This window comes from Eumetopias jubatus, unplaced genomic scaffold (assembly GCF_037043125.1).
Source record: "Eumetopias jubatus isolate StellerSeaLion01/CBP00866 unplaced genomic scaffold, mEumJub1_p1.0 scaffold_13, whole genome shotgun sequence".
Taxonomy (NCBI): domain Eukaryota; kingdom Metazoa; phylum Chordata; class Mammalia; order Carnivora; family Otariidae; genus Eumetopias; species Eumetopias jubatus.
In genome coordinates this window covers 88,370,227-88,388,220 of record NW_028274819.1, presented here as the reverse complement: position 1 = coordinate 88,388,220, position 17,994 = coordinate 88,370,227, and the positions used below count along the sequence as shown (strand labels likewise).

General features: G+C 39.7%; 1 protein-coding gene and 2 pseudogenes across 4 annotated transcripts in view; 1 reads left to right on the top strand and 2 right to left on the bottom strand.

The window, feature by feature from the left end:
• The window catches only part of APLP2 (amyloid beta precursor like protein 2), an 85,973-nt gene that overhangs the window by 3,921 nt on the left and 64,058 nt on the right, over window positions 1-17,994 (top strand). The window lies entirely within an intron of this gene.
• On the bottom strand, window positions 12,596-12,695 carry LOC114222360 (U6 spliceosomal RNA; annotated as a pseudogene).
• Window positions 13,857-14,585, bottom strand: LOC114222319 (cystatin-C-like; annotated as a pseudogene).

Here is a 17,994-nt window from a genome sequence, read left to right as displayed (position 1 = left end):
AAGCAGGGGGAGTGGGAGAGGGAGAAGCAGGCTTCCCACGGAGCAGGGAGCCCGATGTGGGACTCGATCCCAGGACCCCGGGATCATGACCCGAGCTGAAGGCAGACGCTTAACGACTGAGCCACCCAGGCACCCTTTATCTTTCTATTATGTATTTTTTTGCTGAAGTATTTGTGAATTGCATACATCCTGTCCCTGTGTATTTCCTAAGAACCAAGGACATTGCCTTACATACCTTAGTACAGTTATCTATTTAAGGAAATTTAACATTGATAAAATACTTTGATCAAATCTACTGTCTGTATTCCACTTGTCAGTTGACCCAATAATGTTTTTTATAACCTTCAAAAACATAGTTATTTTTAAAGCTGAAGAGCTTTAGAAGTCTTGGCAGTAAAATGTGAAGGGTTATTCATGTTTTCCAAATACAAAAAACAGATTTTTAAAAAGGATTTATTTATTTATTATTTTAGAGAGAGAGTTGGGGGTGGGGGACAAGAGACTGGGAGAGGGAGAGAATCTCCAGCAGACTCCCTGCTGAGCTGGGAACCCGTTGCCGGGCTCAATCTCACCACCCCGAGATCGTGACCTGAGCCAAAGAGAGAGAATCTTAAGCAGGCTCCGTGCCCAGCACAACCCAACATGGGGCTCAGTCTCAGGATCCTGAGATCATGACCTGAGCCAAAATTGAGAGTCAGACGCTTAACTGACTGAGCCACCCAGGCGCCCCAACTATTATCTTTTTTTAAAATAAGACTTTTCATTTGCCATTTATCTTACTAGTGTTTGTTGAATCACTCTTGTGAGGTTCTGTTTTAGATGCTAAATGCTACAGTAGTAAAAACAAATAGGCATCGTGCTTTTTACTCTACAAAATGCACTTGCCTGTGATTTCTAGGCCCCACCCTCAGAGGATCTCATTGAGTACATCTGGGATTCTCAGTTTTAAATGCTCCCCAGGTGATGCTTGTGTGCAAGTACAGAAAAACAGCAAACAAAAAACCCTAACAACTCATTTGGGTACATTATCTTTTAAGTCTACACAAACAGCCTACTGAAGTAGGTATTGTTATCCTCACCTAAAAAGGGAGTCAGTAGAGGCCAAGGGTTTAAGGCCATGCAGCAGGGCCAGCGTACAAATCCATCTGTCCTGTTCTAAATCTGTTGCTCTTTCTCTCCTGTGTCAGGGTGTTTCATAATGTTTCTCTTATGGTTGCAGATTTCCTTTTTTATCTTCCCCACTACCAAAAAATCTGATATAGGTATTTGCTTTAAACTTTTTTTAAGATTTTACTTATTCATTTGAGACACAGAGATAGAGCATGAACAGGGGGAGAGGCAGAGGGAGAGGGAGAAGCAGGCTTCCTGCTGAGCCAGGAGCCGGATGTGGGGCCCTATCCCAGAACCCTGGGATCATGACCCGAGCTGAAGGCAGACGCTTAACCATCTGAGCCACCCAGGCACCCCTAGGTATTTGCTTTAAAAGAAATTAATTTCATGGAAGTTACAATGTATCACGAACCAATATATACCACACTATTAACAGTGGTTATCTTTGGAGGATGTAATTACAGGGGACTTTGCCTTTTTACATTTTCCGTGGGTTTTTTTTAAACTTCTAATGCTTTTTTATATAATGTGCCAGTTCTCCCTGTCTGTATTTAAATAGTAAGTTTGTTTCATCTTTGTATTCTGCAAAATTTAAGGAAAGGAAATTTAAAAGACCCCCTCTGTGTGTGTTGGCGGGGGGGGGAGTCTTATCAGAATCAGGGTATCAAATTATTTGGAAGAGAGAAGGCTGCCGGCACCAGATTTACAACTACCGGCCTAGTTGATAGACAACTATAGGACTAGGTTGACACTAATCATCGTGACTGGGCTAAGATTGTGGTCCAGAGAAAAGTTAATCAGCATTTGGAGTGGGGCACCTGTGAGGTTGGTTAATTGAGCAGCTCAGTGCAACCTTTCCAGTGCTCCTTTCTCAGCTCAGCACCTCTTGTGGTTGCAGATTGGATGGAGTTCCAGAGGACACACTCTGATATGGTAAGGTCCAGGGGAGGAAAGAAACTATCTCTTCTTGTATATCTCCCCTTAAGAGTGAAGAAATCTTTCTCAGAGTCTACCAGCAAAATACCCCTCAAATCTTACTGGACAGAATTTTATCAGATGCTTCTAGCCAAACTAGATGTCTGCAGGGGGAATGGTACTGTGGGTTGGGTTATGTTGGAAAAGAGTGCTGTGGTAGTTGGGTAGATAACACATGCAAGGGCATTCTCTGTTTGGGATCTTACAGAATAGGTGGGCTGGCTGGAAGGAAAAAACTAATTCATTCTTACCTAAGTTGTCTGCGAGTTAAATGTTTACTGGCAAAATTAAGAAATCGGAGGAACCTCACACAGGGCATTGATTAGGATCTTGGCCCTTCATTTTGAGGGTTATTGCTGTCTAGAACAGAATGACTGGAATGGTGAAGAATATGAAAAATTTGACATGAAACATGGATGAACTGTAAGGGAGATATTTAGCTGGAGAAGAAGAAAAGGTGGGATTTAGTGGTGGGGGTGAAGAACATAAGTATTTTAGAATATTTTATAGTTTGTTTCTGGAAGGCTAAGTAGGAGACTGAAGCAGAGTTTCTCCATGGAGAAATGAGGTGATAAGAGTGTAGGACGTTCTTTTATTTTACTTTAATTACGAATATTTCCAACATAGTGTAGTAAAAATATAGATACTCCTCTATACACCACCCAGTTCTGTTAAATTTTAACACTTCCCATATTTGCTTTAGCCATTTTTTTTTTGAGTAGTAAAACACACACACAGAAATAAGACATTACAGTAGAAAGGCCTCCTTTGAACATTTTCCAATCCCATTAACCTTCCTTTCCTGAAGTAATTCTTATCTTGAGTTGGGAATTTAGCATTCCCATTCATGTTTTCATGCTGAGAGAGATCCTTTCTTTTTGGATTCCACAAAAGTTTGTTCAGGCTCTTAGAGTGGTAATAAATATTTATCAATGCAGAGCATTAATTGTACGAACATATTATGATTTAAAAGCTAAGATACTTGAAGTGGAAGTAAAGACAGCCACATACTTATGAAGGTGCCAAGCATGCATGGTAGTCTTGCAACCCTCCCTACAGCAAAAGCCCTTGAGTATTTTTGAGCTTTTAAAAATTTATGGCTCAGTGTGTTTTCATAAAACACATACCTGTGTAACTACTGCCAAGGTTAAAAAAAAATAGAACGTTCCTACCCTAACCACCCCCTCTAGCAATTATTACACTGACCTTTATGGTAATTACTTATTTTTTATAGTTTTACCATCCAACCATTGTCCCTAACCACTGTAGTTTATCCTGTTTTCTCAATTTATGTAAGTGGAATCCTTCAGTGTGTATTCTTAAGTATCTGGGCTGTTTCACTAAACATGGTTTTTGTTTTGTTTTTATTTTATTTATTTATTTATTTTTTAGTAATCTCTGCACCCATCATGGGGCTCAAACTCATGACCCTGAGGGGCGCTTGGGTGGCTCAGTCACTAAGTGTCTGCCTTCAGCTCAGGTCATGATCCCAGGGTCCTGGGATCGAGCCCCACATGAGGTTCCCTGCTCAGTGGGGAGCCTGCTTCTCCCTCTCCAGCTCCCCCTGCTTGTGATCCCTCTCTGTCAAATCTTTAACAACAACAACAACAACAAAACAAACTCATGACCCTGAGATCAAGAGCCACATGCTCTTCCAACTGAGCCAATTAGGCATCTTTCTTTCACTAGATGTGTTTTTGAGAGTCATTGGTATTGTTGAGTGTAGCTGTATAGTATTCCTATGTATGAAGAAACCATGATTTGTTTTGCTGATAGGCATTTGGGTTGTTTCCAGTTTGAAGTTATTGGGATACTGCTGTTTTCTCTGGCTTGCCTTTTTACTCTCTTAATGATGTCTTTGGAAGTTCTTAATTTTGAGGTCTAACTTATCTCTTTATTCGTATTCTTATTATTATTCTTGTGATAGGTGCTTTTTGTGTACTATTTCAGAAGTCATTTCCTACCCTGAGGACATAAAATTATTCTTCTAGATTATCTATTAGAGCTTCTTATTTTGCCTGGCACATTTAGAGCTACAGTTTACCTGGAACTGATTTTTGTGTAATAAGAAGCATGGGTCTTTTTATTTTTATCTTTTCCATATGGGTATGTGGCCCATACCATATGGCTATCCAGCTTGCACCATTTATTGTCAAGGTCATCCTTTCCCTTCTGTTCTCCCATGGCACCTTTGTTGTTAGTTAATATCTCTGTATGGGTGAGTCTGTTTCTCGGCTCTCTTAATCATTGCTTTCTGTGTGTATCCTTGCACCAAGTCTACACTCTCTTAATAACTGTACTTTTATAAAAAGGTTTTATATCTACTAGAGCATGCCCTTCTACCTTGGTTGTCTTTAATAGTGTTTTGACTTTTTATAATTCTTTTCTTCCCATATACATTAGCTGCATTTCACCGAAAACAGCCACTTGTTGGAATTTTGATTGGGATTTGCATTTAGTTTGTAGTTAATTGGGGAGAAATTGATTTTTTTTTTTTTAAATATTTGAGTCTTCCAGGGGCACCTGGGTGGTTCGTCAGTTGAGTGTCCAACTCTGATCTCAGGGCTGTGAGTGTGGGATCCAAGTTGGGCTTGGTGCTGGGTCCAATCTAGAGACATGGCACATGCCTTTATTTAGGTCTTCTTTCATTACCCTCAATCTTTTGTATAGCTTTCTGCCTAGAGATCTTGTACCATCTTATGTTAGATTTCTTCATAGATATTTGATTATTTTTAATGCTATTGTAAATTTTTTTGTTGTCCTTTTGTGGTTGTGGAAATGCAGTTGATATTTCCAAAATTGTGTATCCAGAGACTTGGTAAACTTATGCACTAATTCTAATAATTTATTAGTAATATTGAAAATTTCTGAAAATATTCTATGGATTATGATAGTTTTGTTTTTTTTCCCTTCCAATTCTTACAGCTTTTATTTCTTTTTCTTGCTTTCTGGCACTGACTAAGACTCTAGTAAAATGTTCAAGAGAAGTGGTAATATCTGGTATCTCTTTTCAACTCCAGATCTCAAGACAGAAACTACATTTCACTGCTTATATGATACTTGTAGGTTTCTTTGTAGATACCATGTCCTTTATTAGATTAAGGAAGAGCTCTTCTAGTCTCTGTCTGCTAAAGATTCTTGTCATGAATGAATGTTGAATGTTTTTCACCCTTTTCCCAGCTAATTAGATGATCATATGATTTTTCTTTTTAATTTTGATAGTGTGAAATATATTAATTGATTTTTTAAATATGTAAGTAACTTTTGCATTCCTGAAATGAGCCAAACTTATTAATTTTGTTCAGGATTTTTGCCTCAGTGCTCAAAAGTGGGTTTTGGGGGTGCCCAGTTGGCTCAGGTTGGACTGACTCTTGATTTTGGCTCAGGTCATAATATCACAGTTGTGAGATCAAGCCCAGTGTTGGAGATTCTCTCCTCCCTCTGCCCCCACGCTGCTCGCACCCTCTTTCTCTCTCTCTCAAATAAATGATCTTTAAAAAAAAAAATCATTAAAAGTCGGTTTAACCTGTAATTCTTCTCTTTTATAATATCAGGTTTTGGTTTCAAAGTTTTATGGCCTCAAAAGGACTTGGAGAGAGGGGATATTGCCTCTTTTCTATTTTCTGGAATATTTTACTTAAGATTGGCATTTTTTCTTTTAATGTTTGGAAAACAATTTACCAGGGAAGCCATCTGGACTTTTCCTTGTGGTAAGGTTTCTTTTTTTTTTTTTTTAAAGATTTTATTTATTTGAGAGAGAGAGAGAATGAGAGATAGAGAGCACGAGAGGGAAGAGGGTCAGAGGGAGAAGCAGACTCCCCGCTGAGCAGGGAGCCCGATGCGGGACTCGATCCCGGGACTCCAGGATCATGACCTGAGCCGAAGACAGTCGCTCAACCGACTGAGCCACCCAGGCGCCCCTTGTGGTAAGGTTTCTAATTATACTTTCAGTTTATTTTCTAATTGTAAGATTAGTGCTACCTTGTGTGAGTTTGGTTAAGTTTCCCTAGTAATCTGTTACATTGGATTTTTTTAAATTGATAGCATTTGATCAAAGTTGTTTATAATATACTCTTAATGGTCTTTGTAATATGAGTAGAATCTGCAGTGATGTTCCCTTTTTTCATTACTGACTTTGGTTATTTTTGTGTGTTTTTGTTTTGTTTCAGTCGGTCTTACCAGGTGTTAAGTCTTTTTAAATAATCAACTTTGGGTTTTGTTGATCCTCTCTGTTGTCTCTTTATTTTGCATTTTCCTTCTTCTTTTTTTAGAGATTTTATTTTTAAGTAATCTTCTACACCCAACGTGGGGCTCAAACTCACAACCCCGAGCTCAAGAGTCGCATGCTCTGCAGACTGAGCCAGCCTCCATTTTATTTATTTCTGCTTATTATTATTTTCTTCTTTCTACTTTCCAGAGGTTTAATTTATTCTTTTTCTAACAATTTGATATGACTGCTAAAATTTTTCAGCCTTTCTGCTTTTCTATTAATTTAAAGCTATAAATTTTCCTCTGAACAGGGCTTTAGCTGCAGTTCACAAGGGATTTTTTTTTTAGCTTTCTATTTAATTTATTTTCAAAAGTTGAGATGCAGTTGACCTATAACTGTTTAAGTTTAAGGTGTGCAGTGTGTTGGTTTGCATATTGCAATATGATTACCGCTGTCATGTTAGCTAATACCACTATCCTATCAAGTAATTATATCTCTTCTGTAGTGAGAATAATTAAGATCTAGTCTCTTAGCAGCTTTGAACTTCATAATATAGTATTGTTTTTTTTTTAAAGATTTTATTTATTTATTTGAGAGAGAGAGAATGAGAGCACAAGAGGGAAGAGGGTCAGAGGGAGAAGCTGACTCCCTGCTGAGGAGGGAGCCCGATGTGGGACTCAATCCCGGGACTCCAGGATCATGACCCGAGCCGAAGGCAGTCGCTTAACCAACTGAGCCAGGCGCCCTATAATACAGTATTGTTGATTGTAATCACTATGCTCTGCATTAATCTCCAAAACTTATTTATTTACTAGTTGCAAGTTTGTGCCCTTCAACAGCATATACATTTTTTTAAAAGATTTTATTTATTTATTTGAGAGAGGGAGCGCAGGCACGCATGTGAAGGGGGTGGGAGCGGAGGTGGGAGGGGCAGAGGGAGAGGGAGAAATAGACTCCCTGCTAAGTGTGGAGCCAGATTCGGGGATTGATCCCAGGACCCTGGGATCATGACCTGAGCTGAAGTCAGATGCTTAACTGACTGAGCCACCCAGGTTCCCCCAGCATATAAGTGTTTGTTTTTAGAAAGATTTTATTTATTTGAGAGAGAGAGCGCGCGCCCGCGCGCGAGCAAGCAAGAGAGCATAAGCAGAGGGAGGGGCAGAGGGAGAGGGAGAAGCAGACTCCCTGCTGAGCAGAGAGCCCAACTCAGCGCTTGATTCCAGGACTCTGGGATCATGACCTGAGCCCAAGGCGCCCTATAATACAGTATTGTTGATTGTAATCACTATGCTCTGCATTAATCTCCAAAACTTATTTATTTACTAGTTGCAAGTTTGTGCCCTTCAACAGCATATACATTTTTTTAAAAGATTTTATTTATTTATTTGAGAGAGGGAGCGCAGGCACGCATGTGAAGGGGGTGGGAGCGGAGGTGGGAGGGGCAGAGGGAGAGGGAGAAATAGACTCCCTGCTAAGTGTGGAGCCAGATTCGGGGATTGATCCCAGGACCCTGGGATCATGACCTGAGCTGAAGTCAGATGCTTAACTGACTGAGCCACCCAGGTTCCCCCAGCATATAAGTGTTTGTTTTTAGAAAGATTTTATTTATTTGAGAGAGAGAGCGCGCGCCCGCGCGCGAGCAAGCAAGAGAGCATAAGCAGAGGGAGGGGCAGAGGGAGAGGGAGAAGCAGACTCCCTGCTGAGCAGAGAGCCCAACTCAGCGCTTGATTCCAGGACTCTGGGATCATGACCTGAGCCCAAGGCAGACACTTAACAATGACTGAGCCACCCAGGTGCCCAAGCATGTACGTTTTGATACATAATATTTTCATTACCATTCAGTAGAAAAATTGGTTTTCCATTGTAATTCTATTTTTTTCCTCCATGGGCTATTTAGAAGTACATTTGCTGGGGCACCTGGGTGGCTCAGTTGGTTAGGTGTCTGACTCTTGACCTCAGCTCACGTCTTGATTTCAGGGTTGTGAGTTCGAGCTCTGCATTGAGCTCCTCAGTGGGCGTGGAGCCTACTTAAAATAGTATGTTAATTTCTTCTTTTATTTGTTAAACACTTTATTTGAGAGAGAGAGATCACGAGGGGTGGGGAGCAGGGAGCCCCATGTGGGACTCGATCCCAGTACCCTGGGATCATGATCCGAGCGCTTAACCAACTGAGCCACCCAGGTGCCCTGTTAATTTCTAAATACGGGGAATTTTTCTGGTTGCCTTTTTGTTATTTCCAGTTTAACTGTATTGTGGTCAGAGAACTAGTCTGTATGATTTCAGTCCTTTGAAATTTGTTAAGACTTGTTTTATGACTGGTTTATGGTAAAATTTTCATTGTGTGAATGAAGAGAATGTGTATTCTTCAGTTTTTACTTCTGATGTTTTATGTATGTCTGATCCTGTTGTTTTCATGTTCAGATTTTTATCCTTGATTTTTGTAATCTTTTTTTCCATTATTATTGAGAAAAGTGTGTTAAAAAATCTCCGTGGTTTTTTTTTTTTTTTAAAGACTTTATTTATTTGATAGAGAAAGAGAGCGAGAAGCACAAGTAGGGGAGCCGCAGGGGGAGAAGGAGAAGCAGGCTTCCTGCCGAGTGGGGAGCCCCATGCTGGGCTCCATCCCAGGGCCCTGGGATCATGACCCGAGCTGAAGGCAGACAACTTAACCGACTAAGCCACCCAGGCACCCCCTCCAACTGTGATTTTGGATAATTTTTTTTCTATGTAGTTTTGAAAGTTTTTTTGCTTTATTTTGAGGTTGTTCTTAGGTGCATACAGATTTAGAATTACTATCTCTTCCTGGAGAATTGAATCTCTCATATAGTTTCCCTCTTTATCTTCAGTAATGTTTTTTTTGCTTTTACTAATATTTTGTTTAATATTTCTGTGTATTTTATTTTTTTATTTATTTTTTTAAATATTTTTGTGTATTTTAGATGTGCTATGGTTTTTTTCTTTTGATAACCTAGCACCTGTGTTTTACTGGAGTATTTAGTACATTTATATTTAATGGGGCTGTGGATATGCTTGGGTTCTCACTACCTTCTTATTTAGTGCTTTTTGTTTATTCTGCCAGTTCTGTGTTTGTTTTTTTCCCCCTTAGTTAATTCCTTTGGAATTTGTTACTGTTTTACTTCTCTTATTACTTTGGAACATATTTATATAGTATTTTATTATTGCTTTAGTGGTTACTTTAGAAATTTCAGTATCTTTCACTTATCAGTGTCTTCTATTAATTGGTATTTTTATCTTCTTCCTGGACAATAGAAGACCTCAGAACACTTTAACTCCATTTAACCCCATCTCATCTTTTTTTGTCATTGTTGTTATATATGTTAATTTCATTTTAAACCCCGGGAGGTGTTATACAAGCCATGTTCTATTACTGTCAAATGAATTTAGGTCAGTGGTTATTGACTCTGGAGGCACACTGGTCTCATCTTGGGAACTTTTGCAAAACACAGATGGCTGGCTGCAATTCGGACAAATGACATCTGGATTTCTGGACAGAGGAGGTCAAGCATTAGTATTTCCTAAAAACTCAGGTAATTCAAGTTTGTGGTAAGATTGAGAGCCTCTGATTTAGATTTCCATATTTATTGTTTTCATTATTTTTTATGTCTCTTGCATCTCTGAACTTTTCCTGGATAATTTTTTGTCTTCCAAAACACTTTAGAATTTTCTTAAGGGTAAGTTGGCTGTTGTCATATTCTTTTACCAAATATCTTTTTCACTGTCTTTCTTTCAAGATAGGTTCATTGGGAATAGAATTTCTTCCATCATCTCAAAGCGCTGACTCCATTCCTGATATTTTTTGTTACCAATATCCTGATACTGAATGTTAACAATAACTTACTGGAATTTGTGTCTGTATAATTATCCTCCTTTGAAGGTAATGTGTCCCTAAGTCTCTGTCTACTTTTAAGCTTTTCTCTTTGAATCTGTTTTTCAGCACTTTTGCTATTATATACTTAGGTATAGTTAAAAAAAAAAAAAGTGTTCTCTCCTTGGGGCTCCTGGGTGGCTCAGTCAGTTAAATGTCTGACTCTTGATTTCAGCTCAGGTCATGATCTTGGGGTCATGAGATCGAACCCTGCGTCCGGCTCTGTTCTAGGCATGGACTTAATATTCTTTTTTGTCCTCTCCCTCTGCCCCTCCCCACTTGAGTGTTCTCTCTCTCTCTCAAAAAAAAAAAAAAAGTTAAATTAAAAAAAATGTATTCTTGTAGAGCTTCTTTAATTTGTGGTTTGATACCTTTCATCAGTTTTAGAAAATTCCCAGCTGTTTTCTTTTTAAGTATTGAAATATTGTTTCTGCCTAATTCTCTCCTTTCCTGTGGGACTCCAAAACAGACATCTTAGACATTGTCATTGTGTCCTCTGTGTCTCTCCATGCCTCATTGGATAGATTTTCTTCTGGCCCATCTTTCTATTTACTAATAATTTTTTACAAATAAATCTGTTTACTCTATCTAATCTGCCTTGAAGTCCATCCATTGAGTTCTTAATTTCAGTTATTGTAGTTTGTTTTCTTAAGGGTAAGTTGGCTGTTGTCATATTATTTTACCAAATATCTTTCACTGTCCTTCTTTCTGTCTTATTTAAATATTTAAAAAATATTTAAATATTTCAATTAATAAATTTATAAAACATAAATTTATAATTAAAATTATAAATTTTAATAATTAAAACTATTAATTTCTTAATTAAAATATATTTTATTAATTAAAATAATTATTTTATTTTTATTAATTATTAAAGATAATTAAATATCTTTTACCAAATATCTTTTTCACTGTCTTTCTTTCTGTCTTATTTAAATATTTAAAAAATATTTTAAAAATATTTTTAAAAAATTAAAAAAAAAGATATTTATTTATCTGCCAGAGAGTGAGTGAGAGCACAAGCAGGGGGAGCGGCAGGCAGAGGGAGAAAACTCTACTGAGCAGGGAGCCCGATGCGGGGCTCGATCCCAGGACCCTGGGATCATGACCTGAGCTGAAGGCAGACGCTTAACTGAATCACCCAGGCGCCCCATAATTTAAAATTTTTTTAATTGTTTCTAGATCACAGCTGAAATTCTCTATTTTTGTCTTCTGTGTCTTTGAACATGGAAAATATAGTTGTTTATGTCTGATAATTCCAGTATCTTGGAGCCCCAAGGGTTTTTTTTATTATGATTTATTTCTTTTGGTTTTCATATTATCTTATATCCTTTTCTGTCAGATTATTTTTGATTATGTGCCAGACATTTTATTTACACAGATGCCTTATAGACTAATTTGAGGACTAGGCTAATGTTATACTGCAAGGAGCAGTCCATTTGCTTCTATCTGAAGCTTGGGGACACTAGCAATCCAGGATCTCCTTTTCATTTCATGGATTTAGATTATTGGAAGTTGAGCTGCAGTCTCTGGGAAGGCCTGTCAATTTCTGAAATACCATTCTTTGTTCAGCCTGCTTTGTAGTGTCAGCTGCACATCTTTAGGCTCTCCAAGTATACTTCCCTTCCCCTTTTCCTCCAGCCCTGGACTCCAGTCCTTCTAGTCCTGTGCATCAGAAGCACTACTTATCTACTCAGAAGTTTTCAGCTTCCCCAGAGAAAGAAAGCTCTGCAAGCTGTGCCTATCTCTCTGAGCCTTTATCCTCCCCTAAATATTGACCCATTTAATCTTTACTATCTTTTTAGATCTCTGCTGCCTTTGAGCAGGTGATTTTCATATTTTGTATTGCTCTTCTCGTTGTCCTCAGTAGGGTGGTTGGTCTGAATTACCTAGCTGACCGTAACTGGATGTTAATTCCCTTGAAATTAGATATTTACTGGGAACTTATAGAGAAAATCTATGTGAATTTACATAGTTAGGGAGGAACAGACAAGCAGGAATAGAGTAGCAGATTCTAGTGGTTGTTGGAGTAATAATAATGGTAGTTCTATTTATGGTGCAATTACTATGTATAGTGTTTTACATATATTCATTGAAATCTTGGAACAGTCCTGAGAAAGGAACTATGGTTATCCTTGTCTTAGGATAGATGCAGGAACTGGGGGAATGAACAGGTAAAGTAACTTGACCAAGGTCATAAATCAGTAAGTGGTGAACTGGCTCTCAAGTTTGTGCTAACTGGTGGGACAGATGGCCTGGGTCAGATCCCTGGGGAAGGCATAGCTCAGTTTGGCATGGGAGTACCAGACAATCTCCAAGAGAAGGTTATCAGACAGTCAACATTTGCATTTTTAAATTTATCTTTGTAAGGTTTTATCGTTATTCCAATTATACAGTATAATATTAGTTTCAGTAAAAATATGGAACGTTTCACAAATGTGCTTGTTATCCTTGTGCAGGAGCCATGCTGATCTTTGTATCGTTCCAACTTTAGTATATGTGCTGCTGAAGCAAGCTGCCGACAGCCAACATTTAGGTAAAACATTGCAGTAGGTGATTCTTAGTAATCAGAAAGTCAAGGGAAACTCTTCTGAGGCTCTTAGTTTCTCCACCATCAAACCATTATCTGTACTTGTCCATTTGGCTCCAACGTGTATGATCATCTCAACCTATTTGTCACTTCTTAAAATCTTTTATTAAAAAGGGCTGAGATGAGGCGCCTGGGTGGCTCAGTCGTTAAGCGTCTGCCTTGGGCTCAGGTCATGATCCCAGCGTCCTGGGATTGAGCCCTGCATCCGGCTCCTTGCTCCGCAGGAAGCCGGCTTCTCCCTTTCTCACTCCCCCTGCTTGTGTTCCCTCTCTTGCTGTGTCTCTCTCTGTCAAATAAATAAAATCTTAAAAAAAAAAAAGACAGATTCTGGGGCACCTGGTTGGCTCAGTTGGAAGACCATGCGACTCTTGATCTTGGGGTCATGAGTTCAAGCCCCATGTTGGGTGTAGAGATTACTAAAAAAATAATAAACTATTTAAAAAAATGACTGAGATTCTAAATTGACTCTTTACAAATGATTATATAAGGTGTAGCGTATGTGTTAAAGAAGAAATAGATGGTCATTGTGCAAAATTTAGAAAAGACAGGTAAGGCAAAACAAAAACAAATTAACTGATTAAAGAATTAAAGAATTTATCATTTAGATAAATAACTTACTTTTCCACTCTTGTTTTTTATACATCTTAATTTTTTAAAAAGTGGATTCCCCTTTATATGTTTATAACCTGTTTTCCCCCCATTTCACACATTGAATAATTTTCCAGGGCATTAAATATTTCATATCACTTTTAGTTGAATAACCATCCATGGTTTGGGGCTTTTGAACTCTCTACATTTTTAAAAATTTTATTACTATTATTATTTATAGCTGATGTTACTAAAAAGTAATGTGATTAAGATAGAACAGAACATGCTTACTACATATTGGTGCATTTGGAAAGCAATTAAAAGAAAAGAGTTACAGTCACTTACCTGTTCAGTAAATGCCTCAGAACCCTTCTCTACTTGTGTCCTGGGGCCAGCACACTGAGGGAACATTGCCTGGGCAAGGCCACCCTTCCAAGGCTTAGGAACTCTACAAGGGGGAGCGGGGTAGGAGAAGGGTGCCAGAGCAGACCAGCCTGTCACAGGGTCCTCTGTGCATTCTGGCAGCTGGACTTCACCATGGAGGTCTTGCCCAGCCAGGGGACAGTGTATACCTGGAAAGAGCAGAGTGCTTGCTTGCTTTGTCTGTCTGTCTGTCCCTCCCTCCCTCCCTCCCGTCTCTTTTCTTTCCTTCTTTTTAAAGATTTTATTTTTTTTAAAGATTGTATTTATTAAAGAGAGAAAGGGAGAGAACAATTTGGGGGAGGGCAGAAGGAGAGGGAGAAACAGGCTCCCCATTGAGCAGGGAACCCCCCCGACGTGGGACTCGATCCCAGGACCCCCGGGATCATGACCTGAGCCAAAGGCAGAAGCTTAACCAACTGAGCCACCCAGACTCCCCCAGAGCATTTTCTTCACTAAGGTGTGGCTGGTCATGAAAGGGATGGCTGTCCAGGTTGGGCTGGGACTTGGACATCTGGTTTGGCCAGTCTTCATGTCCAAGAAGTATTTCATCCCAGCCACAGCTTGCTTGCGGGCGAGTACCACCTGGAGTGCGCAGCTGTGGTTCATGCCCTTGCTCGCCTGGTTGAACTTGTTGTGGATGAAGTTCAGCGCCTGCTACACATCCTCCTCATTGACGTGGTCAGCATCCCATGGGGCTCCCACCATTGGAGACTTGGTCCTGCTTGTGCCAGGGCCATGGCCAGAGCCAGGGTCAGGGCCAGAGTAGCCAGCAGGAGCAGCGGGGTGTGCAGGGGCCCGGCCATGGTGTGTTCGGAGACTGGTGAAGCTTAGAGGGGAGTGATCCAGCAGCGGCCCTCCCTGCATTTTTATTTATTTATTTATTTTAAAGATTTATTTATTTATGTATTTGACAGAGAGCACAAGTAGGCAGAGAGGCAGGCAGGGAGAGGGAGAAGCAGACTCTCCACTGAGCAGGGAGCCCGACATGGGGCTCGATCCCAGGACCCTGGGATCATGACCCAAGCCGAAGGCAGCCGTTTAACCGACTGACCCACCCAGGTGCCTCTTTTTTTTCTTTTCTCCCTGCATTTTTAAATATATGATATTAACCACCCCCCAAATTGCCTTTCATAGCCTGAATAATAGTACTTAAGCTGATGCATAAACATTTCCAGTTACTTCAGAATACTGTTTACCAGCCAGTGGTCAGGTATTTGCAGTATTGGAATTACAATTTGAATATATGATTGCATTTTGCCTTTATAAGAATGAGTGAGAAAATGGGAAGCAAAGTGCTTACTGTATTGATAAAAAGCACATGGTGAAATGTATTGGTACTTATTTGGTGCTTTCTGGAGAGTCTTTGAATTTAGGTGAACACTCAGTGGGCTCAGTTATGTAGGAAAAGTGAGGGAATGTTTTTATATACTTTATTATTCCTACTTTCAAAAAGGTTTTATTAGTGAGCAAGCATGGGCGGGGAGGGGCAGAGGGAGAGGATGAGGCAGGCTCCCCGCGGAGAGCCGGGAGTGGGAGCCGGGGCTCGACCCCAGCACGCTGGGATCATGACCTGAGCAGAAGGCAGACGTTCAACCGACTGAGCCACCCACGTGCCCCTATTATTTATTTATTTATTTATTTAAAGATTAAGCCAGCCGGGTGCCCCTACGATGGAATGTTTTTAGATTTTGGAATTAAGTTTTCAAGGATACTTTTTTGTCCTGGAAGACTGGGAGTAATTGAGATTTGTATAAATCATTACCTTTCTAGTAGCAGAACCCCCAGATAACATGCATAGTCTTTGAACTTGCCCATTTTTTCAAGAATATATATAAAAGCAAGGATCTTCCTGTTCTGTAATTTATCTCTAATTTACTGAATTCATTCCTTTATAATTGGATATTCATATTTCTGGTTTTTCTGTAAACAATATGCAATGGATGATGCCTTTTTTTTTTAAATTTTAGCTGTATCTTAAATTCACATTTAAAAGAACTTTTGTAATAACTTGTTCTAAATTTGAAGACTCTCCATGGTAATTGGTTCGTTTGAAGTTCTTCATAGTCATCATTATTAGCCCATATTTATTAAATTGCTATATGCAGGGCATTGTGACAGCACAAATAACACTATAGCTGAAAGCAGCATATAGCTACTAAAATGATAAATAAAAGAAGCCTTTTATGTTGTTGGAAAAATGATAACACTTCTCCAGTCTTTTAAAATAGATGATTTTACAGTGCACAGAAATCAGTTGCATTTCTATACACCACCACCAAGACAGAAGAAAGAGAAATTAAGGAGTCAATCCCATTTACAATTGCAGCCAAAACCATAAGGTACCTAGGAATAAATCTAACCAAAGAGGCAAAGAATCTGTACTCAGAAAACTATACAATACTCATGAAAGAAATCGAGGAAGACACAAAGAAACGGAAAAACGTTCCATGCTCATGGATTGGAAGAACAAATATTGTGAAAATGTCTGTGCTACCTAGAGCAATCTATGCATTTAATGCAATCCCTATCAAAATACCATCCACTTTTTTCAAAGAAATGGAACAAATAATCCTAAAATTTGTATGGAACCAGAAAAGACCCCAAATAGCCAGAGGAATGTTGAAAAAGAAAAGCCAGGCTGGTGGCATCACAGTTCCGGACTTGAAGCTCTATTACAAATCACAAAGACAGCATGGTACTGGCACAAAAACCGAACATAGATCAGTGGAACAGAATAGAGAGCCCAGAAACGGACCCTTAACTCTATGGTCAGCTAATCTTCGGCAAAGCAGGAAAGAAGGTCCAATGGAAAAAAAGACTGTCTCTTCAATAAATGGTGTTGGGAAAACTGGACAGCCACATGTGGAAGAATGAAACTGGACCATTTCCTTACACCACACACAAAAATAGACTCAAAATGGATGAAAGACCTAAATGTGAGACAGGAATCCATCAAAACCCTTGAGGAGAACACAGGCAGCAACCTCTTTGACCTCAGCTGCAGCAACTTCTTCCTAGAAACATGGCCAAAGTCAAGGGAAGCAAGGGCAAAAATGAACTATTGGGACTTCATAAAGATAGAAAGCTTTTTTTTTTTAATTTTTTAAAAATTTTATTCATTTAAGGGCACCTGGGTGGCTCATTTGGATAGGCGACTGTCTTCAGTTCAGGTCATGATCCTGCAGTCCCTGGATCGAGTCCCGCATCGGGCTCCCTGCTCAGCGGGGAGTCTGCTTCGCCCTTGACCCTCCCCCCTCATGTGCTCTCTCTCTCTCTCTCTCTCATTCTATCTCAAAAAAATAAAATCTTAAAAGATTTTATTCATTTGAGAGAGAGAAAGCACAAGCAGGGGGAGAGGCGGAGGGAGAAGCAGACTCCCCGCTGAGCTGGGAGCCAGGTGCCGGGCTTGATTCCAGGATCTGGAGATTGTGACCTGAGCCAAAGGTAGATGCGCAACCATTTGAGCCACCCAGGCGCCCCAAGATGAAAAACTTTTGCGTAGCAAAGGAAATAGTCAACAAAAACAGAAGATACTTGCAAATGACATACCAGATAAAGGGCTAGTATCCAAAACCTATAAAGAACTTATCAAACTCAACACCCAAAGAACAAATAATCCAGTCAAGAAATGGGCAGAAGACATGAACAGACATTTCTGCAAAGAAGACATCCAAATGGCCCACAGACACATGAAAAAGTGCTCAACATCACTCGGCATCAGGGAAATCCAAATCAAAACTTCAGTGAGATACCACCTCACACCAGTCAGGCTGGCTAAAATTAACAAGTCAGGAAACGACAGATGTTGGCGAGGGTGCGGAGACAGGGGAACCCTCCTACACTGTTGGTGGGAATGCTTGGTGCGGCCATTCCGGGAAACAGTATGGAGGTTCCTCAAAAAGTTGAAAATAGAGCTACTCTATGACCCAGCAATTGCACTACAGGGTATTTACCCCAAAGATACAAATGTAGTGATCCAAAGGGATACATGCACCCTGATGTTTATAGCAGCAGTGTCCACAATAGCCAAACTATGGAAAGAGCCAAGATGTCCATCAACAGATGAATGGATAAAGATGTGGTATATATATGTACACATACACACGCACACGCGTGCACGGGAATATTATGCAGCCATCAAAAAATGAAATGTTGCCATTTGCAATGACGTGGATGGAACTAAAGGGTATTGTGCTAAGCGAAATAAGTCAG